This window comes from Brienomyrus brachyistius, chromosome 4 (assembly GCF_023856365.1).
Source record: "Brienomyrus brachyistius isolate T26 chromosome 4, BBRACH_0.4, whole genome shotgun sequence".
Taxonomy (NCBI): Eukaryota; Metazoa; Chordata; class Actinopteri; order Osteoglossiformes; family Mormyridae; genus Brienomyrus; species Brienomyrus brachyistius.
Window position 1 is genome coordinate 2,489,300 of NC_064536.1, and position 8,645 is coordinate 2,497,944.

Sequence of the window (8,645 nt, forward strand, 5' to 3'; positions counted from 1 at the left end):
GGAGCTAGTGGCTGAAACATTTCCATAAGGCAGATTTCTTAGCTGCATAAGAGGCCAATTCTCCACACCTGGATTAGCCTGACAGCTTCCAAGACCACAGAACTGGACTCCCATGGCATCCAGTATCCAGCTGAACTGAGTGCTTCTCATTTTTATCACGTCTGGTGAAGGTTTTCACAAAAGTCAACCAATATAAAAGGCATATCCTCCGCAGCAAAGCACATAATTATCTAAGGTTGTCAATCATAGTGACTTTTAACTGTGTCAGATATCCCTGGCCTGGTTTATACTGGGACAGACTCCAAGTTCAATGGGCCTGGATGGATGGATGGATGGATGGATTTTATGGGCACACAACTGTATTCATTAAATGTGTACATCCTGAAATGGACAGCTAAGTTCCGCCAGTATTTAAATGGACTGAGTGACAGAAAACTAAATCCCAGATTGTCAGTTTCTGTTATTGTGTGTTTTTTCATATTTAGCTTCAGCGTGGGATTAAGAGGAAGCTAAAATATCGCAATAAGCAGATTTAGACATCAGTAATTAATCTGGGCTTAGCGCTGGCAGACAGGAACAGGCACGTGAAGGTCGGCCTGACGCACTGGGGGCCGCGAGTCAAGCTGCCTCTCGACCCCCCCCTCGCCGTCCGTATCGTCCGTCACCACGAATCTCGCCAGACAAGCCATGACTCACTGCTTTCTGCTAATCGCTATTGTGTCATTAAATTGTTCATTTACTTACCGCACAGTTTTAACCTAATTAAGACTGGCACGCATGCCGGAACCTTCTTGGTTCATGTTCTAGAATCTCCTTTGTCAGTTAAGTGGTGAACGGGAACCACGAAGCCTAATTCCTGAAGTTTCTCTCCCTACAGTTTTAAGGTGGGTTGCATAAGACGGGCCGTAATTCATAAAGGGGCCAACCTAGCCGTTGCCACTTAGCCAATGATATTTTGCAAATTGGCGAGTGACAGTGGACGGGGGCAAATCAGCTTTCAGCTGAGGCCCCTGTGGCCCCGCCCCCTGCATACACCCCTGCTATTGACAAACGTTGCTACTCTTCTTGGTTCCTGCCTGCAGCTGTCACACTGCAGCCCAGTAGGACTGTCTACGTGAGGGAGGACAGGGCCGCTGTTTAACGTCTTCATGACGAGGCCTAAGCGCAGGAAGGCGACGTGGCTTAAGCAGCACGCAGCAGCTTTAGCTCCAGCCTTACTTTCCGAGGCGAGACCCTGTCCCACAGATTAATGAGTAACGAGGCTCGTGTCGTGCCCTTAAAGACGGCCACATGCTCCACGCTTGAAATTCTTACCGCTGGAGACATTAATCTCTTCTCCCAGAGGCTAGGATTGCCCTGCATGTTTGCAAATGTGCAATTTCGTTACTAAATGTATTCCCTCTTCCGAGGCTATGCGAGGGGCATGTGGTGCTAAGAAGCGGGACAGTTTGTCCCCGTTCATTCAGAGGAACTGCTGGGTTTAAGGACCCCCCCCCACACACACACACACACAACTAGCCTCCTGTAACACTAACTGCAAGCATCTCTCACACAGGCCAGCTGTCTGCCCTATCACCCCCCCCCCCCCCGCCACCTCCCCCGATAATCATCCTAATTATGGAAATGTTGCAAATCTGACCAGCATGGCTGATTGGCATCGTACGATAACCGTGTACCCTCAGGGACCCAGTGCGATTGTCACTAAGGAGTTGTCACACTAAAATACCAGCAAATCGAGCAGCCAATCAGAAGCTATTGCCTTAAACAGCAGCTGTGACTGAATACATGTCAATAGCTTATCCTTCCCTTAACCTTGGTAGCTATTTGGGATAAGAGAATTGTGGCCAGCATTCACTTAAAAAAGCCTTTATGCTTTAAACAAGTAAAATCCAGCTGATACCTCATTCCCAAAAAATCACTGCCAGTAGGTATTATCATTCTCAGAGAATTAATTTTCTAATAATCCAAATCCGGAGGTGCGATACCGAATTGATGCTGGACTGCTGGCGCTGGATTTGGGAGCCTGGTCTTTCTGAAACATGTTACGTAAACTGAAAAGTCAATGTGTGTTTTCCCCAAGCTTTTTTTCAGTCTTAATTCATTTCAATATTTTACATTTGCTAGCAGAAAACATTGCTACGAGCAAGCTTTGTGCAAAAGGCCAGAATGAACTCAGTAACTGTTTGAACTTCAAAAGCCTTTTGACTGACTGATGCAATTTCTCGGCACTCAGACCTTAAGGTAAAATTGGTACAAATGAAAAAACAGCTCTTGCGAATCAGGAAAAAAACAGGATATTTCAGAGCTGAATTTGGAATTCAGTCCGTCCTTCGTAGAGCCTTGTTTTACGATTATGGCTCTAGTGTCGACAGTTCTAGAGAAACTCTTTGGGGGGGCGGGGGGGGGGGGAGCATGGAATGCTGATTTCCATATAAATTTAATCTACAGTAACAACCATTTCCTTACCAAGCAAAAAATATACATAAATTCACACACTTTCTCAGCAGAGTTGCGTTCCCTCACCGCCATCCTTTCCTTCACGCTCAAATACTAGACGGGCAGACAGGAGACTTGGGAACATTACAACTACGGGGAGAGCAGAGCGTGTTTCTGTCACAGGTACAGCTGCAGAACCAGAGACTGGAGATGCAGCAGCACACCACTGCGGAACCTCGGCGGATGCCGGCAATGCCACGCACATCCTTTATGAGACACAGCACAGAAGCTGCGTTCTGCAAGCCGCAGAGTCGGAAGATACAACCAAATCAGGTACAGTAAGGAGACATCATGCCCAAACACAGGCATTTATGACTTCGGAATCTACATTTATAACCATCTTATAAAATACCGCCCCCTATTGGACAAGTTTTACCTTCGTCGTCCATTCCCACTCTGCTTGACACTATTCTAGAAAATATCTGACAACTCAAATAGCCCAGGGGCCGCTGGCTATGTCAACACAAACAGTCATGTTTCGACTTTCCCCAATTTCTTAAAATCTAAATAACCCTATTAAGTTCGTTTTAAACTCCAGAAGAGGTTTGTCAGGAAAGATTTCCCAGCCTAGCTGCTGGCTACAGATGCACATTTGCATATAGTTGATTACATACGGTTGATTTCTCCATGTACTACACCGGCCCCAACACCAGCTCTGACATCTTCTCAGCCGAATCTTGATGGTCTTTGTCTAGCGTCATCCTTTGAGCCACTTGGGAGGGAAGAAAATGTTTTTCATCAAATCATGGTGAAAAAGCGGGGGAGGCTCTGACCCCTGTATCAGACCCAGCTATTGCGGGAATTACGTGAAATTTCCCCCTTACGTGATTTTTATAACCAGCGGAACTGAGGTCAGGAAATAGAGCGAGCGCAGGGAGGAGGACAATGAAGAGGGATATTGCCCTCAGGATGGAGTCAGCCGGGTAATTTCAGGTAATCGCTGGGCTACATTCCTTCAGGACCTGACAGTTTCCGTCGACACATCAGTCTTGGTCACACCTACAGACACAGACTTGTATGTATCCATCCACATACCTCTGTGAGGTTAAACGAATGGCTTGGAAAGTCTTTTAATTACACGCCAGGTCTTATTTGGTCTCCTGATACAGCACCCGAGGGAATTGCGACCCACAATAATGTATCTAGCAGTCTGTACAGGGAGTATCTTCATGTTCACTTCTCATCGTGAGACGAATGGCTCCCCCCTGTTTTTTATTGCCCACAGAGCAGTGCTGTGGTTGGCAGCAGACCAACATGCCGGACCACTCAACGTTGACTTTTTCAAGGCCGTCGAAATGGGTCCCTGATCTTGTTTGGGTTCTATTTGGGAAATTCGGTCCTAGTTTGCGATTCCTCCCCGTCCGGCTCTGCTAAACCCTCCACGCAGCGGCTCCCCGTCGCTCCGACTGCGCCCGTGTGAAAGAGGTACATACAAACCGCCCGGAAAATGAGAAAACGGAACACCTGAGGTGCCGAGGCCTCAATACCAACCAGCTGACCTTTAAAAAATGCGGAGGAGAGCCCAGGAGCATCTGTTTGTGTGGGATAAGACAATGACAGAGACACATGATTACACCTCAGCTGAAAAAAAAAGAATCGCACAATAAATATCCTGCAACAATAAGCAGATAGGTGCACGTGTAAACACTGAATCATTAGCGAAGGGGGTTGCATTTACCAGCCATGCAAAATTAGGTCAATATTTCGGAAGCACACATGACAGTGACACTGCTAAGATGGTCCTTATCGTCTGTTACATTTCCATCTGGATCTGCATTGTTAGATATTTTAGACACTAACACCTGGTTTGCTAATGAAAAACTGTTGAATGCCGGAAATCCTATATGGAAAATTTGGACGACGTGGTTTTGGTATTAATTTGACTTTTTAAGGCATCTACACATGAACGGTCAAATCCACTCAGACTTGTTGGAGTTATTACAACAGTATTTAACGTCTGTCAGCTCCACCGTCTCCAGCCCCGCAGCAGGTCTTTATGATCCTGAATAAACACAAGCTGGTCCCTCCTTCCGGGGGCTTCTGTGCTCCAGTCCTCTCGGATCCCAGTATCTGATGGATTGGACCCTAGCTGTGCTGTTAAATATTTACACATATTAGCCTGTTTATTGTCAGAATCACACGCTTCCAGTTACGTTTTGTGAATCGTGCCGTGGGTTTGTGATTGTTTCCCAAGTGGATACAATTAAAAACTAAAGAATAAAAGAATAATAGAAGAATAAGTTAAATCATATCATAAATGTGTTTTGAATCAATTGTCTTGAGAGGCAAAATAAAATGTTTGTTATTTCAGTCAACCAGTATAGCAGTTAGGCCTACTGACTTTACAGATTACATGGAGCCTTTAAACAATCAAGTAATTTAGAGATTAATTCAGCATGAAGTTAAACACTAGCGTGTTCCGTTGAGATTAAACCACAAGAAGAGGGAATGAGGTGCAAACGAGGGCGACTGTATAAGGCTTTCGGCTTTAAGTGATTTAAATCGTGAGTTTCAGTCAATCGACAGCTCAATCCCGGCTAATTAACTAATTAACTAAGAGCTCAGCTTGAGTGAATAGAAGCACGGAGGGATGTCAGTCAGGATCGCGCTAGTCTAAATACGGCTTTCTGCCAAAACAGTACACGGTAGGAGGGTTTGTTTCCTTTAAACTTAAAGAATCAATAAACAATTTTCACTCAGGTTCTACGTACTTAAATACTGTCCACGGCAGCCGGAACAGATCTTAAGATGAATGCTTGCGTTTTTAGCGGATTCCGTGTTGGGGGAATAAAAGCCAGAACTGTTCCCCATTATACAGTCATTATTTGTCTGTCCTGCCTCCTTATATTAGTCACTGGTAATCAGTGGAATGCACAATGAGTATTGTGTATTGACAGGCTGCGATCGGCTCTGATTGGCACAGTGTGAAGCTCCCAGCTGACTGAACACCGACGGCCGTATTTCTAATAAAGGCGCCGTGCAGCAAGGCGGGCGGTTCATGCGCCACCACGGAGCGCGCGCTCGCTCGCTCATGCATGTCCCCCTTCTCCGTTGTTCATTACACTCCAATTGCGTTAGGATGTTATTCTTCACGCAGGTCTGCGCGTGTATTAAATATACACATTCACAAATGTAGGTTTCGTCCATGCAAGCGAAAAAAAAGCCGCACAGGGACAGAAACAAAAGGGGCTTTGTTACTGAATCAGTGTAGGCAGACGTTATGTAACACACTAAAGACTCAGATCGGTCCTTGGATATCTAGACAAACGCCATGTATTCTCAGGAATGTCAATCTAATTAGTACTGTCTTCTGACAGGCTGTGATTGGCTCAGTCTAATTTGTAATTTGATATGTACAAATGCACATTTTTTAAGTATAAAGATGTCTTTCGGCTGCTGGTCTGCTCTGCCTCTCACAACATTTCAGTAGACTGGGTCAGTGCCCTGGTTTTCCCTAAAGAGTTTTTAGACAAGACACTTTTCAGCAGAGGTGGGTAGTTCAGGTCCAGAAGGTAAAACTCCAGACCAAGATTTTGTTTCAGCCAACCAGAGTTGATTCTTCGTGTTCAACTTGCCGGTTGAAATAAGGACTTGGTCTTGATTTTTACTTTCTGGATCTGAACTTTCCACCTCTGATTTTTAGAACCATACGATTTATTCACTGTACTCATATTTTATCTAGATAATTTATTTGGCCCGATAACCACAGAGGGTCGGCAACAGTTATGGCTGACTAATGCAAAAATGAGCGTTTTTTTTTAAAAACTTATGTCTGAAAAGGAAACCTTCGCAGTTGCTGTTGGAGCGACTGCCGGTAGACTTCCATGGCAAGCGAAACGGATGTGTCTCTAAAATACAACGGCCTCAGGTTGCAGACGCAGATTCAAACTACAAAGAAAAAAACGAATGCAAAGCGAATTTTAAATGGGTCAAAATTTGAATGATCACTCAAGTCGCTAAAATGTTAATCGCTACTCCCCAGTCCGTTTGCCAGGCTCTTGCTTACTCATTCTGTAACATTCTTTCTTTCATTTCTTTTCCCTCCTCCTCTTGCAAAACTTTATACGGGGCACGAGGGACTCTGAAACTTCGACGTAGTCTGCCATTTGGAGCGGAAATACACGCAGAACCTCTCATTGCCGAGTTTCTTGGAGGTGGGAGGAGTGCAGGTACAAACCCTGCAAGGTACAGATTCACATCCCAAGGGTCACAGAAAGTTTCATTGTATTACATCATAGCAAAACAGTCAATGGGTCGAATATCAAAGTGGACAAGATCCATTCCAGGTACAAAGCTCTATCAATCCCAACTTTGTTTAAAATCCTATATATTGTGTGTGCTTCATTGCCCGCAGTAAACAGGATGTACCTGGCTGTTTGAGGTCTCGGCTAATCAGCACCTCCTGCTGGTCAGATCACTGCCTGCAGGTTATCAGGTAATGGCCCTTGGATAGAATATGCTCATCATCAATGTTATAGTCAGATTTGTCCATCCATCGATTTCCAAGACTGCTTGTCCTATTTAGGACAAGGAGGTCCAGAGCTTATCCTGGAAGCTCTGACTGCAGGATGGAGTACCAGCCCATCGCAGGGCACAGTCTCACACCATTCACTCACACACACTCCTATGGGCAATTAGGTAACTCCAGTTAACCTCGGCATGTTTTTTGGGGGGAAACCAGAGACCCTGGAGGAAACCCCTCAATGTTATGGGGAGAACATGAAAACTCCACATACATGGAACCCCGGCAGAGACTCAAACCCAGGTAACAGTGCCAGCCAGTGCACCACCGTGCCCCCCCCCCCCCCCCAATCAGAAAGTAGTGTGTGTGCGTGTGTGTGTGTGTGTGTGTGTGCGTGTGTGTGTGTGTGTGTGTGCGTGTGTGTGTGTGGAAAAGGCAGTTTTTATTTTTTTCCGTAGCGGTGGAGTGCATAATAACAAAAGCAATTTAGTGCCTGTATCATTGCTACTTTTCCTTATTACACCACCCTTCATCCATGATGTAACGGCTGTAATAAATTGCAAGAAAAATTGATACAGCAATTATTAATGATTTGGACATGTGACCCTTGTGAGGGCAAAGAATGGTGATGTTTTCCAAATGTTCAAAGACCACCCTAGTGAATACAAAATATTAGGCGGGACATAATTATGACGGAGCTCTTCCGACAGTAACGCTGTTCTGTTACAGTTCAGCTCGTAGTCTGAAGATTATCGATGTCATTATTCATCTTGGGTCAGACTTTATATTCACGTATCTCAACGTAACGTATAATGGCAATGTTTATGTGCCGCTAAGCTAGTGTCAAAACCCCGTGCTCTGTCTCAGACAGCATTGAGGTGAAAAGATGACACAACTCTGGGGGGATGGTCTGGGGGGGGGGGGGGGGACAGGCCAAGGGGAGCCTATCAGCTTCCATTTCCTCACCTGCCACACCAATTAGGGAAGCAGGCTGTCAGAAGGAGGCGGGGCATGTTGCTGTTGATGGTGTCCCGCTTGGTAAGTTGGGGGGGGCACATGGCACGTCTGCCTACCACCAGAGGCTCTTGACTCCATTTCCACCCGCCTCTGGCACTATTTTAGGTGCTGATCTCTATCTGCTAGTGATACATTGTGTCTGTTTTTTTTTTTTGTTCATTCCTGCCCATTTCGTGTCACCTGATGTGACTCACGTGGCAGCATTTCCCTCACAGGGAAAAATAACAAAAGCATGGCAATCTCAGACTGTATAGCATCTGCTTACCTCTGCTCACATTTCCAGGCACAGAGTGCGTTAGTAGGCAGCGACATAGAATGTTCCAGAAAAAATGAGCCAAAATGCACTGGGCCGATAACAGAATATAGATATTCGGAGGTATATTTGGAATGTATCTGCGATGGAGTCTCACGGTGATGATAATATATCTGATAACATGACCACATGCTGCCCTGTCATCTGTGGGTGTTTATTTGCAGATTCGCCGATAAATCTTTGGGAGCGTTGCAAAGGTGGGGGGTGGGAAAGAAGATCGACAGGGTTGGGGAGTGTGAAGCTGAGCCAGTCTATGCCCCCCCCAGCATAGTTAGCTGTCAAGTGCCACTTTAAACAAGGGGAGGGGCAGTCATGACATTGCAATAACCATGGCATTGTACATGCGACACTGCAGCT